The sequence below is a fragment of the Crinia signifera genome, chromosome 1 (assembly GCF_055691185.1).
Source record: "Crinia signifera chromosome 1, ASM5569118v1, whole genome shotgun sequence".
Lineage (NCBI taxonomy): Eukaryota > Metazoa > Chordata > Amphibia > Anura > Myobatrachidae > Crinia > Crinia signifera.
The window spans coordinates 209763874-209787705 of record NC_139217.1 but is presented as its reverse complement, the minus strand read 5'-3'; the positions used below and the strand labels follow the sequence as shown (position 1 = coordinate 209787705).

Sequence of the window (23832 nt, the reverse complement as noted above, 5' to 3'; positions counted from 1 at the left end):
TGGGTGGTCTGCCCGGGGGCCTGCAGGCCAGAAATCCCGTGCATGGCTGGGGGGGAGGGGGATTCACGGAGTACTCTGGGTCCTCCTCACCAAGTCCTGACCTGCGCCAGGCCCTCCACGACACTCCCGTCCATGTAGAGGGTAAGCTGGAGGTGATCTTCCTCCTCCAGGGGTCCCCCCGGCCGATGGCGATACTGGGGGCTGCAGCGCTGCCTTCCTCTGGCTGGGTGTCACTGCGCCCTCCACATGGTTGCAGTGCGGCCCAGCCTCTCCAGCAGCCTCTCCTCCAGTGGTCGCTGCACTTTTCCCTTCCTCAGCGCCTCCCCAGCCGGCGAGCAGGCAGGTCCTGTGTCTACAGGGCCTCTCTGATCTGAGCAGCTGATTTCTGCGCCGGCATACAGGATGGGAGCTGCGACCTTCAACAGCTGCTATTCAACTAAATCTAACGTCCTCATAATCAGATCCTCATATGGAGTGCAGGCACTGTATTATGCTATATACACACTATAGAATAATTGTACCAATTTACCAATACTTGGGGCATTGGCATGATTTGTCATATACTGTAGTGAATATGAAATATCAGGAAAAGCTTGTCCACAAATATGACCGTTTTGTAATTAGCTTGATCTGTCAGGAGCAACAAGCTCCACAGCTCCTGCAGTGTGTGAGCACCTGACCATTGGCCTACAGTAATTCAGACCTGATCAAAGAGCAAATTTGTTCTCAAAATGGACAAAACCATGCTGCACTGCAGGTGGGGTAAATTTAACATGTGCAGAGAGAGTTAGATTTAGATGAGGTGTATTCAAACTGAAATTTAAATTGCACTCTAAAAATGAAGCAGACAATATTTACCATGCACAGAAACAAAATAACTATGTCTTTGCACATATTACATTTCCCTCACCTTCAGTTCACATTGTTTTCCCCATTTTGAGAACAAATTTGTCCTGTGATCAAATCTGAATTAGGCCCCATATTTCCATGGCTACTTCACCTTCATTGTGGGAGGACACATAGATCTCCCAGTCCACTGTGGGTCTCTCCAAACCATGGGGTGCGGAGGACCCACCGTCCTAACCCTTTCGGGGGTTAAGGAATGAGGGTCTCTCTAAGCTTTGGCGAAGAGGACCCACCGTTCCCTATTTTCCCCTCTTGGCCTTATGGTTGAGAGGGGTTAGGGGAAAAACGGGGCCCGTCTCCTCCGGGAGATAAGCCCACTCGAACGCACGGCCCCCTTTGCACGTGTTTAGGCACAGCACTGGTAGTAGGGAGCACACCTCGGGCTCCTGAGTTTTTTCAAACTCGTGGGAGGACACATGGAAATACAGTGTGGTGTGGCATAAAATTGTTTACTTGAAAAGTAAAATGGTGCTTTGTGTAGCACAGATATTGAAGCCTTAAATTTGGCAAAAAAATTCCCCGATTGATAGGATTACCCCAAAAATGTGACAGTGTGTATCCAGCTTAAGTCCCACTGGACTAATTTACCTATCACAATGAATTGGGTCTCTGCTACTGCACTTTGGACACTCCTCAGTTGGCATATTTCACATAAAACAGCCTTTTGGATATTCAATCCTACTGTATATTAAATGGGCTCTGGAGAGTAGTGTAGCAACCTCATTTCTGCCACATTTACCTGCAAACACATATGATATGGTATACTGTAAAACTTTTTAATAGAGTAAAACATTGGAAGCATACACAAGAATATAAAACTATGGGGCAGATGTATTAAGCCTGGAGAAGTGATAAACTGGAGATAAAGTGAAAGGAGATAAAGCACCAGCCAATCAGCTGTATTTGAAAATGGCAGCAGGGAGTTGATTGGCTGGTGCTTTATTTCCTGTCACTGTATCTCCACTTTATCACTTTGCCAGGCTTAATACATCTGCCCCTTAATGTTTAACAAACCTGATAAAGATCAATGGTGTAATTGTTAACATGGGCATTTGCACCATCTATTTTGTATTTTTGTAAACCACTCATGCTGTTTAGAACTGGGCTGGTCGGAAATCTTCCAAAAGATGTCAGACTGCCAGATTTTGTTCAGTGAGTACTTCTTAAGAAAAAGTAATGTCTGGCCCAGCGTACATCCCCAGGCCCCACACATCAAATACATATGTTTTACACACATTATAGCAGTCTGGATTAAAAAATACCAGCAATGTGTATTTGTTCACATTCAATAATGCAAACTGCAGTTATTTTTCAAATGTAGTCAAAAGGTCAACAATAATAATGTCAACACTACAATGTTGACAGCTATGATCTCATCACTTTAAAATACTGTCAAACGAAGAGCAATATTGTCGACCTTTGGAGAATGCCAACAGGTGAAATATCACCATTGTCACAATATAGATGCTGTGGACAGTAGGGTTCAGACAGTGGGGGGAAGTTCAGTACTAGAAGGAAGGGTTATTGTAGAAATACAGAGATTATCTCAAATCTGAGGGTCTTTAGTACAGTAGTTTATTGAAGTGAAGGTTGTCTAACAATCTAGCATCAGACAAGGAATCATCTCTGTAGAAAACAGTGGTTTAGGGCACAGTCATTCAGATTAGTCTGGACAGGAAATAGCCTGTCTGTCATTCCCATTAGCTAAGACATGGGTTGACATATACACACTTTCAGATGTATACATGTCCTAACTTGCTTTATAGAGCTCTCATAGAAAGACCCCTCCCTGCTTATTAAGTAAGCAACTTAGCTCTAGGTTAAATAAAATATGCTATTGTTGTATGTATGGTATACGGCTTTCTCTCAGTACATACAGATTTATTGTCTAATTGTAAAGCGCAGAGGAATTTGCTGCACTACATAAAAACTGTTAATAAAATATTTACTAATCTGGTGAGTCCATTTAAAACTAATGTATTTTAGAGTAATAATGTGTTAAATGGAGCAACAAATGCAAACAATAGCATGTATGTCACGGCTAAAGGGCTGGATGGAGTCGTGTGGTGCACAGGAACCGGAGACGGACCAGGAGGAGTAGGATTGAAACGTGCAGGTTTAATAACGGATTTCATAAATGATAAACTTCACTCAAATACTTCTTTAAGTGACAGTTGGAATAAATTAAATAGAGTCCAGCACAATACTAATAACGGGCAGGGAAATCTGGAAACGTATACTTGGTGAGCCAGAGTACATAGATGAGGATCCGGAAGGAGGTTGATTTGATGACAGAAGAAATGGATCCGGATGACTGAAAGATGATGGAATGAATGAGTTGTATGAAGGAGGACAGCGGGAAGCTGTGCAGGGTAATTCTGGGACACAAGCAGGAACAAGCACTAGGTAGGACTTGCAGCATTGGTGTCAGGAGAAAACTTCCTTGTAGCAAGATGCAGGGAGCAAGGCACCAGAGTCAGGAGAGAAAGAGCCAGGATCCGGGAATCAGCTAGGAGTTGTGAATGACTCCAAAGACTCATTGCACTGACACTGAACAGCCTAGGCAGATCCCCTATATCCCCAGGGGATGGCTGCCATTGGCTGTCAGCACAGGATGAGGAGGGAACCTCCACTCTGGGCCAATCTGTCTCCTGCCCTCAACCAAGATGGCGACGCCGGCCTCCCGGCACCACTACTGCTGCCATCCCTACCCAGAGCTGCCGCTACCCGCACACCGCAGACCGGAGCCTGCACACGCTAGCCGGCGGCGGGCGCGGACGGGTGAGTACTGTACCCGCCGCGCTCCGTCGCGGCTACGTGTGACAGTACCCCCCCTTTTCAGGGTGACCCCAGGGCGCCTATGGGCCTTGTGCGGATTTCTCTGGAGAAATTGCTTTACCAGTTTTGGAGCGTGCAAATCAATGGAATCCACCCAAGAGTTTTCTTCGGGACCAAACCCAACCCATTCCACCAGATACTGGGTACGAGAATTGCGGCAACGAGAGTCTATAATGCGTCTTACCTCGAATTCAGCCCCACTTTCGGAGTTAATCTTGGGCGGTTTGGGAATCTTCTTTTGATAAGAGTTCAACCTTAAAGGCTTGAGGAGGGAAACATGGAAGGAATTCGAAATCCTTAGGGAAGGAGGAAGTTGAAGTCTATAAGCGACAGGATTAATGACTTGGATGATGGGGTATGGCCCAATGAACCGGGGAGCCAGCTTCATAGAGGGCAGACGGAGGCGTATATGGCGGGTAGACAGCCATACCCGGTCTCCGACTTTCAATCTGGGCGCTGCCCTTCTTTTCCTGTCTGCCATCCTCTTGTATCGGGCGGAAGATTTAAGAAGAGCGGTGTGGACATCCGACCAGATTTTAGCAAAGCGTTGTAATGAAGTGGTTGCTGCAGGAACTTCGGAAGAGGATAATTCTGAGAAATCCGGAGATCGTGGATGTTTGCCGAATACTGTAAAGAAGGGGGTGGTTCCGGAGGAAGAGTGATAGGAGTTGTTATGCATATATTCTGCCCACGGGAGAAGATCCACCCAGTCATCTTGGGAAGACGAGACAAACAGTCGGATAAAGGCCTCCAAGTCTTGATTCACCCGTTCTGTCTGGCCGTTGGTCTGGGGATGAAAGGCAGTGGAAAACTTGAGTTTGACCTGTACCGCGGCACAGAGAGCTCTCCAGAACTTTGCAACGAACTGTACTCCGCGGTCGGATACAATCTCTTTGGGCAGTCCGTGAAGTTTAAAAATGGTTGAGATGAATAGCTGAGCCAGTACTGGAGCAGAGGGGAGACCTTTTAGTGGGAAAAAATGGACCATTTTCGAGAATCGGTCGACCACTACCCAGATTGCGGTATGACCTTTTGAGGGAGGTAGTTCGCAAATGAAGTCCATTGACAGATGGGTCCATGGTTCTGTGGGAATGGTTAGAGGGCGGAGAGGACCAGCGGGAGTTGTTCTGGGCACTTTATGCTGAGCACATCTTACACAAGAGGCAACGAAGTTGGTTACGTCGTGGCGGATGGTTGGCCACCAATAAGAACGTGACAGGAACATCAAGGTCTTTTGTGCTCCTGCGTGCCCTGCGAAGCGGGAAGAATGTGCCCATGACAATATTTTCTTGCGAAGTTCGGGGGGAACGAACGTTTTACCTGGAGGAGGAGATGGCTGTACGGTTACTTGGGCGAAGACCAGCGGATCGAGGATTGGACGAGGAGGTGTCTCTTGGTCAGAGGTCGTCTCAAAGGAGCGGGATAGAGCGTCTGCCTTAGTATTCGTGGTTCCAGGTCGGAATTTAATTTGGAAATCAAAGCGTTCAAAAAACATGGCCCAACGGGCTTGGCGGGCAGTAAGGCACTGAGCCTGTTTAAGAAAGGACAGATTTTTGTGGTCTGAATACACGGTGATCTTATGTCGTGCCCCCTCCAGAAGGTATCGCCACTCCTCTAACGCAGTTTTGACTGCAAGCAACTCCTGTTCCCCGATGGGGTAATTCTTCTCTGCTGGGAGGAATTTTTTGGAGAGGAAGGCACAAGGGTGTAATTCTTGATCCTCACCTTTTTGTGACAAGATGGCCCCGATCCCTTCCGAGGATGCGTCCACCTCGAGAATGAAGGGCCTGTCGAGGTCTGGTTGGAGGAGGATTGGTGCCGTCATGAATGCTCTCTTTAACTGCTGGAAGGCAGAGGATGCTTCTGGCGACCATCGGCTTGGATCAGCTCCCTTGCAAGTGAGAGCAGTGAGGGGAGCAGCGATAGTAGAGAAGTTCCGGATAAATCGCCGGTAATAGTTTGAGAACCCTAGGAATCTCTGAATTCCTTTGAGTGTTGTGGGGGCTGCCCAGTCTTGGATGGCTCTCACCTTCTCTGGGTCCATTTCTATCCCAGTGGCGGAGAGAATGTGACCCAAGAATGGAATGGACGTGACCTCAAAAACGCACTTTTCCAACTTGCAGAACAGTTGATTTTGGCGAAGACGTCGTAGGACTTCGGACACTGTCTGTCTGTGAAGTTGGAGATTTGGAGAGAAGATGAGTATATCGTCTAGATAGACTACGATGGAGTGGTACAGCAAGTCCCGAAAGATATCATTTACAAACTGTTGGAAGACAGCGGGGGCGTTACAAAGGCCGAAGGGCATCACCAGGTATTCATAGTGGCCGTCGCGCGTGTTAAAAGCCGTCTTCCACTCGTCACCTGGACGGATCCGGATCAAATTGTAGGCCCCTCGCAGGTCCAATTTAGTAAAGATTGCTGCCCCTCTGATCTTGTCGAATAGTTCTGCGATAAGGGGTAAGGGATAGCGGTTTTTAATGGTGATGTCATTCAGGCCCCTATAGTCGATACATGGCCGAAGACCGCCATCTTTCTTTTTCACAAAGAAAAACCCGGCCCCGGCCGGAGAAGTAGATGGTCGAATGAAACCTTTGTTTAAGTTCTCTTGAATGTACGAGGACATGGCCTCAGTCTCAGGTAGCGACAGGGGATAGATGCGGCCACGAGGAGGGAACTTCCCGGCCACCAGCTCTATCGGACAGTCCCAAGGACGGTGAGGAGGCAGGGTGTCGGCACCCCCTTTACTGAATACATCTGTAAATGAACGATATGGTGCGGGTATCGACAAGGGTGGAGCTGAAGAGGATGAAGGACAGTTACCCTCACGTTGTGGATGGGTCTGGTAGACCGGAAGGATCTGAGGAATGCAAGTAGACTGGCAATCTGTTCCCCAGGCCTTGACCTCCATATTGGTCCAATCGATGTGTGGGTTATGTTTGGAGAGCCAGGGAAGGCCCAGGACCATTTGGTGTGAGGACTGTGGAAGAATGAAGAATTCGAGGGTCTCTTGATGTAGAGCTCCTATGAGCAGTGTCACCGGGGTGGTCTGATGGGTGATTTGTCCACTACGAATTCGACTCCCATCCACTGCAGTGAGGACCAGCGAGTGATCCAGGGGTTGCACAGGCAGGGCATGTTGGGTAACAAAAGAAGAAGAAAGGAAGTTTCCCGCTGCTCCAGAGTCCAATAGGGCCTGAACTCTTTTTCTCCCTTGGGGACACACAAGGGTAACCGGAATGGTGGAATCAGAAGAAGAGGGAGATGGAAGCAAGACTCCTAATCGGACCTCCCTCGGGGAGATTAGGAGCGGTCGTTTCCCGGCCGCAGCGGGCAGGAAGCCAATAAGTGAGCTGAGGAGCCACAGTACATGCATAGATTCTCTCGCCGTCTTCGGGACTTCTCTTCGAGAGAGAGACGGGAGCGGTTGATTTGCATGGGCTCATCTGTTGACACCGCAGGAGGCGGGGTTGGTTTGGAGGCTGGTGCGACATTGGAAGGAAATCGAGGGCGAAGGCGATCAGAGCGATTCCTCTCAAGTTGGCATTCTTGGAGTCGCAGATCGACTTTGTTACATAATGAAATGAGTTCAGCCAGGGTGGAAGGAGAATCGCGAGTTGCTAACTCGTCCTTGATGCGCCCGGCTAGGCCGTTCCAGAAGGCAGAAACGAGAGCCTCTTCGTTCCATCTGAGTTCGGAAGCCAGGGTTTGAAATTGTACGACATATTGTCCCACTGGGCGACTGCCCTGACGAATCCTTAGGATCTCCGTGGCTGCGGAGGACACTCTGCCAGGCTCGTCGAAGATGCGACGGAAGGAGGCCACAAATTCTTCATAGTTATTGAGGATGGGATCCGCACGCTCCCAAAGGGGGGACACCCACTCCAGGGCTGGACCCGCCAGTAGGGACACGATGTAAGCCACCCGAGTCTTGGGAGAGGGGAAATTGGAAGGCTGGAGGGTAAAATGGACGTCACATTGATTCAGGAATCCTCGACACCCCCTCGGGGACCCGTCATATTTACTGGGGGTTGACAGGTGTAGCTGGTGAGGAGCAGCTGGCCCAGGGGGAGCAGCAGGGGCCGAAGCTCCGGAGGTTGGTGCTGCTGAAACTGAGGGAGCCGCCTGAGGTGATGACAAGGTCTGGAGAAATTGAGCCACTTGACGCTGGGTAGTCTCTACTTGTTCCAATCGAGCCATGATGCCTTGAAGAACATCCGTCATGGAGGCCTGTGCTTCACCCGATTCCATCGGGTCAGTGCAAACTGTCACGGCTAAAGGGCTGGATGGAGTCGTGTGGTGCACAGGAACCGGAGACGGACCAGGAGGAGTAGGATTGAAACGTGCAGGTTTAATAACGGATTTCATAAATGATAAACTTCACTCAAATACTTCTTTAAGTGACAGTTGGAATAAATTAAATAGAGTCCAGCACAATACTAATAACGGGCAGGGAAATCTGGAAACGTATACTTGGTGAGCCAGAGTACATAGATGAGGATCCGGAAGGAGGTTGATTTGATGACAGAAGAAATGGATCCGGATGACTGAAAGATGATGGAATGAATGAGTTGTATGAAGGAGGACAGCGGGAAGCTGTGCAGGGTAATTCTGGGACACAAGCAGGAACAAGCACTAGGTAGGACTTGCAGCATTGGTGTCAGGAGAAAACTTCCTTGTAGCAAGATGCAGGGAGCAAGGCACCAGAGTCAGGAGAGAAAGAGCCAGGATCCGGGAATCAGCTAGGAGTTGTGAATGACTCCAAAGACTCATTGCACTGACACTGAACAGCCTAGGCAGATCCCCTATATCCCCAGGGGATGGCTGCCATTGGCTGTCAGCACAGGATGAGGAGGGAACCTCCACTCTGGGCCAATCTGTCTCCTGCCCTCAACCAAGATGGCGACGCCGGCCTCCCGGCACCACTACTGCTGCCATCCCTACCCAGAGCTGCCGCTACCCGCACACCGCAGACCGGAGCCTGCACACGCTAGCCGGCGGCGGGCGCGGACGGGTGAGTACTGTACCCGCCGCGCTCCGTCGCGGGTACGTGTGACAATGTAAATTTATCATATGCAATATAAGTACAAATGTATCAAACATAAAAAATAAACAAAAACTAATAATATTCAAATACAAATTCTACATATAAACAAGTCATGCATAAAACAGGACAAGTATATTTGAGTTTAGTAATGAAAAATGTGTATCTTTTAGCACTAATTCTAGGGGCAAATTTAATTAGCCGTGCAGTTTACAGTGCAGCTAAATTCTGGGTTTAATTACTTTCAGAATAAGCACTACGGCTAATGGACAATCACCCATAGATTCAAGTTAGGAGCACAGAATCTATAAATTCCTCAGAGTGGTGCCTGTTCCCTCTGAGGCTTATCGCACAGAGTTTGGAATCTGCCCCGTAAAGAATGGAAGGTTGTAGTCTTTTCAGCTTTAGGAAAATATGCTGAAACAATGTAAACCAATTAGCATTCTGGATTTTGACCATTGTGCTCCGTATCTCTGGAATTTTCTACCCCTCCCTATCAGACTTGCCACCTCCCTGCAAAACTTTACACAGGCTCTCAAAACCCACTTCTTCCTTAAATCTAACCATTTCTCATCCTAACCCTCTGTTTATGCTCACTTCTATCCCTGTCCCTTACCTTTAGAATGTAAGCTCTAACGAACAAGTCCTCTCTGCTCATGTGCTTTTCTAAGAACAAATCTCTGCCACTGTAATAAATGTGTCAGTGTCTGTGCAGCAACTGTCTTTTATTTACCATGTACTTGTCCTAATTTGCAATGTACTGTAAATCACTATTTTCTTGTTTATTCTTTTGCTCATCTATGTATTTTCAGGCACTGCAGAACCCCTGTGGCGCCATTTAAATAAACGATAATAATAATAATATAATGGTCTGGCACTCATGGTCCATGACAAAAGATCGGGTTCTCTCAAAGATTGATTCGTTTTCCAGTGTAGGGCCTTATTCAGAGTTGGACTGTCCCTTCCTGGAGGTGGGTCTCTAAATATGTAGGAATTGTATATGTGATTTCCTGCCACTGCCCCTACATACAGTTGAGCTGCAGCGTCAGACTGGGGCATGAAAGGACCTCCAGGGCAATGCAATGGCAGGGGCCCACGTTTAGGGATGTGGTCAATCTCCACATTGGATTGCCTAACTATTACAGAGTGCATGGCCTGGGCCTCTTGATATATGATATGATAAATAGATGAAATGCTGCTAGTACATGTATGATAATGTGCCAGATAAATAACAACAATGCACTGCAGGGATTACGCATTAGTCCTTTGCCATATAAGGTAATATAAGTATAATGTATAATTTGAGTGTGCAGCCTGAATGTAATCCATAGAGGATTGGATGGGGCCCCACCAGGCAGTGAGGCCCAACAGGAGTTTCCCTTGTGCCCCCGTGGGCCAGTCCAACCCTTTGCTGGTGTGTCATTGCCAGTTCATATTTCCTTACCAGGAATGCATGCTGAAAATATAGCTATCACTAGGGTTGATTTACATACTTACTGGGGTTACAATAATAAGAAACAGTGACAAACAAGTGACAGCATGAAACAAAAGCAATGCGGCACATTTTAATTGTACTACAGTATGAAATGAAGAAAAGAGTGAGTGCTGCAGCTTTAAGTATGCCTTGCAATCCATGTGAATGCACTTTTGTTTTTCCAGCTGACTCTTTTTAAGCAGCTGTCAGAGCCAAGAATATAAAACCTAAATCTGTTTTATGGGCAGAAGATGGGTGGGACTACTTCAAAGATACTAATAAAGCAGTACTTACATTTGGTTCTCCACCCCGTCCCAGTGCATACAGCAACATGTACAATTCCTCTTGTCACATTAGTAAGAACTGGTTTCTGTAACAAGACATGCAATCATTAGGAAAGTCTAGGTGGTACAAGTATGCAATTTAAAGAACATATTTAAAGTGTAATTGACTCAGTAAGCTGAGAAGCTCCATCTTATCGAGTCCTTGTAACGCTGCCACGCCACTCGGGTGATTACACACACACACAGCCCACCGCAGTCATATCCCCCCGCAACCATGCTCCATGCAAACGGCCTGGCGACATTGTAAATCACCATGGCCATTCGAACAGTGCTCCCTGCACATGGGAACAAAAGACTGTGCGCATGCACAGTGCATCAACCATTGGAACGGGGACAAATTCCACCCCGTCCAAACAAATCAGAATACCCCCATTGTGTATGAGCATGGTAGTAAATAAAGTCAAATAAGTATATTTACTGCAGGTTGATTTTTGTGTTGCTGACTATTTATCATCATATGCCATGTTTCACATTCATATGAATTCTGTCAGTGGTATTTTGCAACTCTTGATCTTCCACATCAAAACTGATGGTAAATAGAAGTTAAAAACTGCTATGACCTGTACAGGCTTTATTAGGCAAACTGTAAAGAAAGGTGAACTGTATAGCAATTTCATGTGGGGTCTCCCCAGCCCAGGCTGCACTGATTATATGAAAATAAGGGGAAACAACTGTATAACCAGCACCGGGATGAACCAGCAGTCAGCACTAGGGATGCCAATCCCGGGGCATTTTTTCAATCCCGGATTTCGGGATTGAAAAATGCTCAATCCCGGGATTCTCGGGATCCCGGGATTGGCATCCCTAAAAGAAAAACATGCCCTGTCCACCCATTTAATCGACATGGCAGGGGGGGGGTGGACATGGTCGGGCGGGCATCGACAAGGGGTGGGCGAGCAGGCGGGCATCGAGAAGGGGTGGGCGAGCGGGCGGGCATCGACATGGGGTGGGCGAGCGGGTGGGCATCGACATGGGGGGCGGGCGGGCATCGACATGGGGGGTGGGCGGGCGGCCATCGACATGGGCGGGCGGGCGGACAGAGCAGCGCTGCAGCCCCGCAAATTACCTTACATAGGCGGGCTGGAGCACATAGCGCTGCGGACGGTGAGGGGAGGAGGTCAGTGCGGCCAGAAGCAGTCACCTGTGATAGGCTGCTGTGGCCTGCGCAGCGTGACAGTCAGAGGTCACGCTGCGCAGGCCGCACGCCGGGGTCGGGAACAGCCGGGCAGCTTCTGAGCGGGTGCTCAGAAGCTGCTCGGCATTAGACTGCGCGTGCGCCGTCTAATCCCGAAATCCCGGGATTGGATACTCCAATCCCGGGATTGAAATCCCGGACATTTTGGGGCCAAATCCCGGGATCCCGCCGATCCCGGGATTGGCCACTCTAGTCAGCACCAAAGTAGTCAGCCCTGGACTGGAAATCCGTGAGAAGCTGGACCCACCCAAGAGTAAGGGTCTGCAGGAGGTAGGTGCAGGGTTAATGTGTAGAAAAAGAAAACAATATTATTATTTTCACATAGAATGCAGGCAAAACCAAACTTGCCCCGGATTACTGGATCTTGTGGAACAACAAGTGCCACACATTAAGCGCCACAGGCACTTGTAGCCCACCTATAAACAAAATATTAATATAAATAAAACAATGGTCATGGGATGGGGTGGGGGGTCTTCAGAAAATGCGGTACTTGTGTATTATCAGGGTGCCCAATTTAATCTAAATCGCATGCGATATCGCATGCGATTTAGCGGCCGATTCGATCCGCAATGCGATTTAGCACTATCCAATTCAGGCCAAAGCGTGGCGAGGGGACACGGTACGCTTCCTCCCGACCTGTTTATACCCCCACTATCCACGTCGGCGTGGAATTTATTTTATAAGTGCAGTGAGCCCTGCGAGGGGACGCGGAAAATGATCCCGAAGCGTGGTGAGCGGACACGGATTACTTGACGGGTATTCCGCGTCCCCTCGCAGGGCTGACTACGCTCGCCATGCTTCAGGATTGTTTTCTGCGTCCCCACGCAGGGCTCGCTGCGCTCGCCATGCTTCGGGCTCGCTGCACTCGCCATGCTTCGGGCTCGCTGCACTCGCTATGCTTCGGGCTCGGTGGCTCGCTGTGCTCACCACACTTTATAAAATCAACTCCACGCCGACGTGGATAGTGGGGGTATGAACAGGTCGGGAGGATGCGTACCACGTACGCTCGCCATGCTTTGGGGTGACTTGGATAGTGCAAGGATGAAATAGCATGCAAATCGGCAGCAAATCGCAGCAAATTGCATTAAAATTGGCAGCAAATTGCATGCGATATCGCATGTGATATCGCATGCGATTTGGCGGCCGATTCGATCCGCAATGCGATTTAGCACTATCCAATTCAGGCCAAAGCGTGGCGAGGGGACACGGTACGCTTCCTCCCGACCTGTTTATACCCCCACTATCCACGTCGGCGTGGAATTTATTTTATAAGTGCAGTGAGCCCTGCGAGGGGACGCGGAAAATGATCCCGAAGCGTGGTGAGCGGACACGGATTACTTGACGGGTATTCCGCGTCCCCTCGCAGGGCTCACTACGCTCGCCATGCTTCGGGATTGTTTTCTGCGTCCCCACGCAGGGCTCGCTGCGCTCGCCATGCTTCGGGCTCGCTGCGCTCGCCATGCTTCGGGCTCGCTGCACTCGCTATGCTTCGGGCTCGGTGGCTCGCTGTGCTCACCACACTTTATAAAATCAACTCCACGCCGACGTGGATAGTGGGGGTATGAACAGGTCGGGAGGATGCGTACCACGTACGCTCGCCATGCTTTGGGGTGACTTGGATAGTGCAAGGATGAAATAGCATGCAAATCGGCAGCAAATCGCAGCAAATTGCATTAAAATTGGCAGCAAATTGCATGCGATATCGCATGCGATTTGCATGCGATTTGCGGACGATTTGCATGCGATTTAGTGGGCGCCGTGATAATACACAAGTACCGAAACTGCAAACCTGAACCCCAGGGACAGCACTGTATACTTAGTCACTGCTGGTCACTTCCATTGAAATTGATGTGGAAGTGCTAATTGCCTGATGTTAGGCGCCGTACCTGGCGTCGCCGCCGTCCAGGTCCCTCGGCAGCATCTGCGCTGCTAGGACGGCGGCCATCTTCCGACGCGCGTCGTCAGGAGGCTTCGGGGATGTTGCTAGGCAACACCCCGAACTTCCGCTTCGGACGCTCCTGCACGGGGAAGGCTTTGCAGAGCGTACAAGGAAGTGATGTCACCACAGGGGGCGGCTATTTCAAATATAAGCCGGCGTCTTTCTCTTACATACGCCGGTTATAGCGTTCTGTCAGCTATTGCTTAAGTTCGTGTTCCTGGTTCTGGTCCCTGTCGGAAGTCCCCTTGCTGTTCTCCACCTGCCTTGCCTTGCCTGCTTTGTCCTGCAGTGTCTGGAGTTCTGTTGGTGTGCCCAGCTGTCATTCATCATTCGCAGAAGTCTGTCGAGGCTTGTCTGGGTCTCTGTCATATTACCAGATAAGTCAGGGGATACCCTGTGCTTCTTCTCCTGCTGTTTGGCATCATTTCTTATTGGGCTTATCAGTCAGCATTGTTGCCATTTCTTTATATAACATCTCACAAGCATTGTTGCCATTTCTTTATATAACATCTCACAAGCATTGTTGCCATTTCTTTATATAACATCTCACAAGCATTGTTGCCATTTTGTGTCTCCTATTGAGCAGTATTGCTCTCCTGGGGTTTCTGGGAGTTCCCCGGTTCTGGGGTCTAGTTAGGCTTTCCGCTTGCTCTCTCCTGGCCTCGGCGGATGTGTTGTATTTTCCTAAGACCTGCCTGTAGCAGAGTGGGGCGGACCTAATTCGCCCTTCAGCCGAGACGGGCCCAGGTGAAGCCTAGCACCGCACACATCCGTCAAACCCAGCCAGAAGCAACGGAGTTAGGTTGCCGGGGATACTCCCAGAATCCTTACATTATAACCGGCCACAAAAGACTAGGATCCCCCAGCGGTTCTGGAGGATCTTTCTGTACTCAGTTGTTGTGCTCGGGTGTCTTTTGTTTTTTCTACCATCATGGATCCCTCTGCAGGGGGTCCAGCTCAAGTACTCTCTGAACAGGTCCGTCTCCTCACGCAGCAGATGGTGGACTTGTCTCTGCGGGTAGAGACACAGGAGGAGGTTAGGAGAGTAGTTCCTGCTAGTCTTCAGTTTGTCAAAGAACCTAAGATGAATCTACCCGATCGTTTTTCTGGCGACAGGAAATTGTTCTTCAATTTTAGGGAGAGCTGTAAATTATATTTCCGTCTCCGTCCTGCCTCCTCAGGCTCCGAAACCCAGAAGGTCGGGTTGATAGTTTCTCTACTCCAGGAGGATCCACAAACATGGGCCTTTGGTTTAGGGGCAGATAGTCCTGAGCTCAGTACTGTGGATGCATTTTTTACAGCTATGGGGGTGCTGTATGATGATCCCGATAAGGCAGCCTCCGCAGAGTCTCATATTCGGGCTCTGAGGCAGGGTCGCCGTACTGCAGATGCTTATTGCTCCGAATTCCGTCGCTACGCTGGGGATACCACTTCGAATGATCCTGCACTGCGGAGCCAATTCCGTCTTGGCCTTGCAGATCAGATCAAAGATTTCCTGGTACAATATCCGGCGGCAGCTTCTCTTGATTACTTAATGCAGTTGGTGGTTCGCATTGACAGGCGCATCAGAGAGAGGCGCTCTGAGCGAGAGTTGCCTTCATATCCTCCGGCCGAGACTGGAGGAGAGCAGGTGGGCGGGTCTGAAGAACCAATGCAAATTGGTGCATCTCGCTTATCAAACCAGGAGAAGGCACGTTGTCGCTCCCTAGGCTTATGTTTATATTGTGGGGGTAAGGGGCACCTTGTGGGCACATGTCCAGAGCGTCCGGGAAACGCCAGGGCCTAGGGGTTAGGGGAGGAATCCTCTTAGGCCAGTCCCGCTTATCTCCCAATAATTCTCTTTTGTTGTTGGTGTGTCTAGGTCTGGGGGCTCAACGATGGGAGTCCCAAGCCTTTGTGGACAGTGGAGCAGCCGGGAACTTCATTGATTCTCGCATGGTGCAGGATCTTGCCATCCCACTAGTTCCTCTTCCTTCCAAGGTGTCTGTCTTGGCTTGGCTTGGATGGTAGTCTCCTTCCCAAAGGTCAAGTTTCACATCGCACTGTGCCCTTAGACCTAAGCATAGGTTCTACCCATTCTGAAAGTGTAGAATTCCTCATTATTCATAGTCCCCTAGCTCCTGTGGTACTGGGTTTACCTTGGTTAAGGTTACATAACCCTCATTTCGATTGGCGGACGGGGGAACTGCTGCGGTGGGGTGAGTCATGCGCTGACTCATGTCTGCACCTCCCTGTCAGGGTCTCAAGTTTCGCCAATCCTCTGCTCCCTGCTCCTTATGTCTCTTTTCCAAGAAAGAGGCAGACACCTTACCTCCCCATCGGCCTTACGACTGTGCCATCAGCCTTCTTCCTCAGGCCAAATTACCCAAGGGTCGTTTGTACGCATTTTTCTTACCCGAAGCTAAGGCGATGGAGGAGTATATTGCTGACAACTTAAAGAAGGGCTTTATTTAGCCCTCAAAATCTCCTGTGGGGGCGGGGTTTTTCTTTGTCGGCAAGAAAGATGGTATGTTACGTCCGTGTATTGATTATAGACAGCTAAACTTAATTTCTGTTAAGAATTCTTACCCGTTGCCTCTGATCTCTGTTTTATTTGATCAATTGCGCTCTGCTACTGTTTTTTCTAAAATTGATCTCCGAGGTGCGTATAATTTGATTAGAATCAAAGCAGGGGATGAGTGGAAGACCGCTTTTAACACTCATACTGGTCATTATGAGTACCTCGTGATGCCCTTTGGATTGGCCAATGCTCCGGCGGCCTTTCAAGACTTCATTAATGACGTCCTTCGGGACTTTTTGGGGGTTTTTGTGGTCGTTTATCTGGACGATATCTTGATTTTTTCCTCATCTTTGGAGCAACATAGAATGCATGTTAAAAGAGTTTTACAGAGACTCAGAGAAAACTGTCTTTATGCCAAACTCGAAAAATGTGAGTTTGAGGTCCATAGTATTTCCTTCCTTGGTTATATTATTTCCCCGGAGGGCTTCTGTATGGATCCTGCCAAGGTTCAGGCTATCATGGATTGGGTACAGCCCACTACATTGAAAGCAGTCCAGAGGTTTCTGGGGTTTGCGAACTACTATCGCAGGTTTATTCCGGCGTTCTCTGATATTGTCGCGCCCATCGTTGCACTCACTAAGAAGGGTGCAGACCCCGCTCTCTGGTCTACAGAGGTCCATAACTCTTTCCGTCTTCTCAAAGAGGCTTTTATTTCTGCTCGTATCTTACGTCATCCAGATCCTGACCGCCCGTTTATTTTAGAGGTAGATGCCTCTGAGATTGGCATTGGGGCTGTACTTTCGCAGGTAGATCCCAAGGATGGTCTTTTACATCCCTGTTCCTTCCATTCTCGTAAATTTTCTTCCGCAGAATGTAACTACGATGTGGGGAACAGAGAATTACTGGCCATAAAATGCGCTCTGGAGGAATGGAGGCATTGGCTGGAGGGAGCCAAATTTCAGGTGACCATTTTCACTGATCATAAAAACCTCTCTTATCTTCAGGATGCCAAGAGACTTAATGCCCGTCAGGCAAGGTGGGCGTTATTCTTTGCTCGTTTCAATTTTCGTATCACCTTTAGGCCGGGTTCCCGAAATGTCATGGCAGATGCCTTGTCTAGGAGTTTTTTAGGTCTTCAGGACAAGGAGTCGGCACTTGAGACCATTATTCCATCTTCTCAGATTCATGTCGGTATGGCACAGACACTTTTAGATAAAGTCTTACGGGCACAAACGGAGGCACCCGACCTCACCCCTTCAGGGAGATTGTTTGTTCCCTCTAGACTCCGAGGGACAGTCCTTGCTGAGTTTCATACGGCCAAGACGGCAGGTCATCCGGGTTGTGCCAAGACATTGGATTTAATCTCCCGTTCAGTATGGTGGCCATCAATGAGAGGGGATGTGGAATCTTTCATCAAGTCCTGCGAGGTCTGTGCCAGGAACAAGTCCCTCCACACCCCCCCCCCCACGGGTCAACTTCTTCCTTTGTCTTGTCCGGAGAGACCATGGACCCATATCTCAATGGATTTTATTGTAGAATTGCCTTCTTCCTCTGGTCATGATACCATCTGGGTAATTGTGGACCGCTTCAGCAAGATGGTGCATTTTCTTCCCTTGGTCGGTCTTCCCTCCGCTCAAAAATTGGCTACATTATTTTTGTTGCATGTTTTCCGCCTCCATGGGCTCCCCACAGATATTGTCTCGGATAGGGGGGTACAATTTGTTGCCAGATTTTGGAAATCCCTTTGTGCAGCTTTAGGCATCAACCTCAGTCCATCTTCTGGGTATCATCCCCAGTCGAATGGACAGACTGAAAGAGTCAACCAAAACCTCAAGCAATTTTTAAGATGTTATGCTTCTAAGTGTCAGAACAAATGGTCAGAGCATCTGCCTTTCGCAGAGTTTGCATACAATAATGCATGGCACTCAGCTTCTAAAATGTCTCCGTTTTTTTGTGTCTCTGGTCAACACCCCAGAGCCAATTCTTTTGATCCCGGATCTTCCGGGGGTGGTTCTTGGTTGTCACAAAAGAAGGTCATCTGGAACAAAGTTCATAAGGCTCTTTTCACGGCTTCTGCATCTGCCAAGCGATTTTCCGATCGTAACAGGAGGCCCTGCTCTTTTAGAGTAGGAGACTGGGTTTTTCTTTCAACCCGGAACATTAAGATTCGCCAAGCCTCTCAGAAACTGGGGCCTCGCTTTATTGGTCCTTTTAAAATCATCAGTCAAATCAACCCAGTAGCTTTTAGGCTCCAACTGCCCCGGACCATGAAAATTCATAATACTTTTCATTGCTCTCTTTTCAAGCAGGCTTCTCAGCCCAGGCGCAGAGGACCCGCACCCATCCTTGTCCAAGGTCGCAAGGAGTTTATTATAGAAAGGATTCTTGATTCAAAGGTGACTCGTAATCAGCTCAAGTTTCTAGTGCACTGGAAAGCATATGGCCCGGAGGAGAGATCCTGGATTCCGGACAACGAGCTCCACGCTCCTTTTCTCAAAAGAAAATTTTTTGAAGAATTTCCCCATAAACCCAGGGTTGGGGGTCCCTTGACCCCTCCTCAAGGGGGGGGTACTGTTAGGCGCCGTACCTGGCGTCGCCGCCGTCCAGGTCCCTCGGCAGCATCTGCGCTGCTAGGACGGCGGCCATCTTCCAACGCGCGTCGTCAGGAGGCTTCGGGGATGTTGCTAGACAACACCCCAAACTTCCGCTCCGGACGCTCCTGCACGGGGAAGGCTTTGCAGAGCGTACAAGGAAGTGATGTCACCACAGGGGGCGGCTATTTCAAATATAAGCTGGCATCTTTCTCTCACTGACGCCGGTTATAGCGTTCTGTCAGCTATTGCTTAAGTTCGTGTTCCTGGTTCTGGTCCCTGTCGGAAGTCCCCTTGCTGTTCTCCACCTGCCTTGCCTTGCCTGCTTTGTCCTGCAGTGTCTGGAGTTCTGTTGGTGTGCCCAGCTGTCATTCATCATTCGCAGAAGTCTGCCGAGGCTTGTCTGGGTCTCTGTCATCTTACCAGATAAGTCAGGGGTTACCCTGTGCTTCTTCTCCTGCTGTTTGGCATCATTTCTTATTGGGCTTATCAGTCAGCATTGTTGCCATTTCTTTATATAACATCTCACAAGCATTGTTGCCATTTCTTTATATAACATCTCACAAGCATTGTTGCCATTTCTTTATATAACATCTCACAAGCATTGTTGCCATTTTGTGTCTCCTATTGAGCAGTATTGCTCTCCTGGGGTTTCTGGGAGTTCCCCGGTTCTGGGGTCTAGTTAGGCTTTCCCCTTGCTCTCTCCTGGATGTGTTGTATTTTCCTAAGACCTGCCTGTAGCGGAGTGGGGCGGACCTAATTCGCCCTTCAGCCGAGACGGGCCCAGGTGAAGCCTAGCACCGCACACATCCGTCAAACCCAGCCAGAAGCAACGGAGTTAGGTTGCCGGGGATACTCCCAGAATCCTTACACCTGAGAGTGTGGGAATTGAAGTTCTCAGCCAATCAGCACTTCCCCATCAGCTGTTTCTAATTTTTATTCTTGAACATCCTCCTAAATTACTAAAGCATAACAGATGAGATGTTAACAGTGCCACCTTACTTGAAAGAGGTGAAAGAACAAGAAGGAAAAACAAGTACCTCTGAAGCATATCTCTAGCATTTAGGAGGTTATTCTAATCGGATCACCCCCCAACACGTTCGCACGGGGAGCGATGTTTTGCTAATGCGCATTTCTGCGCATATTCATACGCTGGGTGCGAACGGGCATGGCGAACTGCTAGTTTGACATCCCATTCACACCTACCAGTGTGTATGGGGGGCGTGTGGCAGTGGCGAGTGGATGCACCCATTGGAATGCCCAATGTTTCATAGATGTTGGCTCCAGGACTAATATCTGAATAGGTTATTTTTTGTTTGATATTAGGACTGCGCTTGTAGCTAAAAATCGGAAGTTCCGTGCAAACGTTGCCAATGATAGGATCAGTCCTAATAATGTGCCAATATTTTTGTATTGCATTTTTAATGTCACTTGACAATGTGGAATACGTGCTCAGAAAGACTACTCGATTTAATGTTGTGTCTTTTGGTTCCGAAGTGAGTAACATCTCAAGATACAATTCCATGCATTTGTCCACAGCCACTTGTACACCTCACTGGCATCATATCCTCGATCAAGGAATCTGTGCGCCATTAGCTGTAGGTCGCTCTGTAGTTCACTCCTGTCAGAAGTAATCCGGACCACTCACACCAGCTGTGAAAAGGGCAATCCTCTTTTAAGAGGTTGAGGGTGGAAACTCGAATAGGCCAATAATGTGTTTTTATCGGTCGCTTTCTTAAAAACCCTACTAGTGTAGGTGTCATCAATCACTGTAATTGTTATGTCTAGAAAGTCCATTGTAATCAGGTCACTCTTATATGTGAACCTGATGCGTCCAGGTAAACAGTTCAAACGACTGACAAAGCAATCCAGTTGTCCCAAACTGCCAGTCCATTCAAGGAACAAATCATCTATGAACCTTGTAAAAGGTTATATACTTAGAGAATTCGGGATTAGCCATAATAATGTTTTCTCATAAAAATACATATACAGATTTGCATATGCTGGGGCCATATTTGACCCCATGGCGGTCCCAGACACTTGCAAAAAATGCATTGTTGAATAAGAAATAATTCTTGTGCAAGATAATATTCATAAGGAGTATGAGGTAGTCACTGTACTCACTAATCGTTACAAGAATCTCTCTTACTGCTGCTGTCCCATCCTCATTAGAAATATTAGTATATAAGCTGCTTACATCTAGGGTTACTAGCAAGCTATTTGGCGGAGGCTTTCCAAACCTACGTAATTTTAACAAAAAGTCAGTAGTGTCACGCGTAAAGTAGGGGGTCTGTACCACCATGGGTTGTAGGTGAAAATCCATGAACTGTGACAGTGGCTGGCCTAGTGACCCTCTATCAGAGATTATGGATGAGATTCAATAGGATTAGAGATTCAGAAAGTGAGAGATTTTGTGAGAATTCCCCAGCGGCAATCATTTACACTGCAAAATCAAACTGGTTCTGCAGTGAAAATGATTACTGCTTTAAAAAAAACTGGAGAATTCTCACAAAATCTCTCACTTTCTGAATCTCTCATCCTATTAAATCTCACCCTATGGGTTTGCTTGAGGGGGGGGGGGGGGGGCACTAGGCTCTTGTGGATCTTGGGTAGCACATAAATTAACAGAATCTTAGGGAAATCTTGTTTTAGGAACTTCGAAGTGTCATTATCTATCCAGCAATTTATGACACCCATATATATTACTGCATCGATCTCACTCTTGTAGGCTGATGTTGGATCATATGTTAAACATTAATACCAATCAGTATAGTTCAGCTGTCACATTATTTCTGCAATGTAATCAAATTTTCTAAAATCACAATTCCCTGGCAAATGTGATAGCGTCTGTTGGTAATGTGAGGAGGTGGGTCCGGTCTGGATTACCATGGTGATAAGATGCCATGTCTGTGCTCCTAATACGTGGTGAAATAGATGCACTGCTACACTGGACGCAGTGACGCTACAACGTACGGCTACCATTATAACAGCCAGATGCTCGCCCATACCCTGTATGGGAAGACAGCGTCTGAGTGACGCGATTATGTCATTGCGCATACTACCCATATGTGGCGCTACAACATACGGCTACCATGGTAACAGCTGGATGCTCGCCCATACCCTTTACGGGATGACAGTGGCTGAGTGATGTGATGATGTCATCGCACATACTGCCCATATTTGGAGTTCCGGGTGCTCTAATATTTGCATACAGCGTTCTTCCGATTGGTTTATTGGTTAAGTGTCACAGGTGGCAGTGGTTAGGATGACAGGAGGGCAGCTATATACTAGGCTGACTTGCTCATTTGTATGAGCCAGTCCAGGATGAAGGCTGGAGTAGCCGAAACGTGCTCGTCGACTGTCATTCCTACATATCCCTCTGGATGGGTGAATATATGAGTGTCCCACAATGGTCTTGTTTTTCTATTTTTTGCAAAGCAGTCTCTTTAACTGAATTCTATTAAGCAAATTAAAATTGGAAAATTTCTCCAGATAAAAGGTTAAAAGGTGTGCTGCCTATCATACATCAATTGCTGATACATGGGATATATATATATATATATATATATATATATATATATATATATATATATATATATATATATATATATATGTCTTCATTCCACCCAACTTTAGTAAGAGGTAAATCGTGACCTGGCGAGTCCGCATCTGAAAAGAGGACAGGGACTTGGATGGAGAGGGTTAGGCGTTGCGGTATGACTCCCACTTGTATCGTTATTTTAGGGGCATGCCCAGCACTACTCGAGTAGTAGGGTAGCTCCCAGCTCACCTCCCTGTTCTGTTAGATGCAGGGCATCTATTCAGTGATCACAGGCTGCTTTTAGGTGCAGAATAGCAATGAACAAAGGCTTGCGCAGGTGGGACAGCAGGAAAGTGTCCAAATATGTAGCTGGTCTGTCCCACAGTAATCGGGACAGTTGGGAGGTATGTGTCTGTATATTCCATTTTACTTTACAATTGGGAAGAAAACAGTGATAAAACAACAGAAAAAGAAGTGGGAGGGACTTGTAAGCTTACATTCTATAGGTAAATAGGCTTTGGTATACAAGGATAAGTGGTACATATTGCAGATGTGTCCAGCCAGATTGGAGAAGTGCTTTGTGGGCTGCATGATCCATCACATTATATTGGCTTAACGTTAGCGGGTCCTGTGAATTGACAAAGATAAAATATGTAAGGGTATGTGAGGACTGTATAGAGGAGATGTAATTAGTTGGAATAGCTTAAGGGTAATACTTGTTTCCTAGCACGGCGCCCAATTTTTTAATCTTATGGCATCTTATGCCATTGCATCGCATGCCATATAGCCGCATACGATGCCTGCGATGCAATGCGATTTTTTATTGTATAAGCACCCTAATGGGTGCTTACAATGTTAAATGCACCCCCACGCCACCCCCACTATCAACGCGAACCCGAAGCTTGGCGAGCGCAGCGAGTCCGTGAGGGGCGGCGGTACGCGTCCCCCGACCTTTTCATACCCCCACTATCCACGTCGACGTGGAGTTGATTATAGATAGTGTGGCGAGCGCAGCGAGCCACCGAGCCCAAAGCATGGCGAGCGCAGTGCGTCCCGCAAGGGGACACATATTACTTTACAAGTATTCCGCATCCCCTCGCCACGCTTCGGGCTCGGTGGCTCACTGCGCTCGCCAGACAATATAAAATCAACTCCATGCTGACGTGGATAGTGGGGGTATGAAAAGGTCGGAGGGTGCGTACCGCCGCCGCTCCCCACGCTTCGGGCTCGGTGGCTCACTGCGCTCGCCAGACAATATAAAATCAACTCCATGCTGACGTGGATAGTGGGGGTATGAAAAGGTCGGAGGACGCGTACCGCCGCCCCTCGTGGGCTCGCTGTGCTCACCATGCTTCGGGTTCGCGTTGATAGTGCGGGGGCATTTACCATTGTAAGGAACCATCTGTGTGGTTGTACAATAAAAAATCGTATACCATCGCATTGTATGCCGTTGTATGGCA

General features: G+C 48.2%; 1 long non-coding RNA gene across 1 annotated transcript; it reads right to left on the bottom strand.

The window, feature by feature from the left end:
- Window positions 1-1346: 1346 nt before the first annotated feature.
- On the bottom strand, window positions 1347-23157 carry LOC146027195 (uncharacterized). The gene is made up of 3 exons (XR_014454715.1): window positions 22870-23157; window positions 10557-10632; window positions 1347-1645 (listed from the first exon to the last, which is right to left on the bottom strand). It is a non-coding gene; the product is annotated as an uncharacterized LOC146027195 (long non-coding RNA).
- Window positions 23158-23832: the final 675 nt, after the last annotated feature.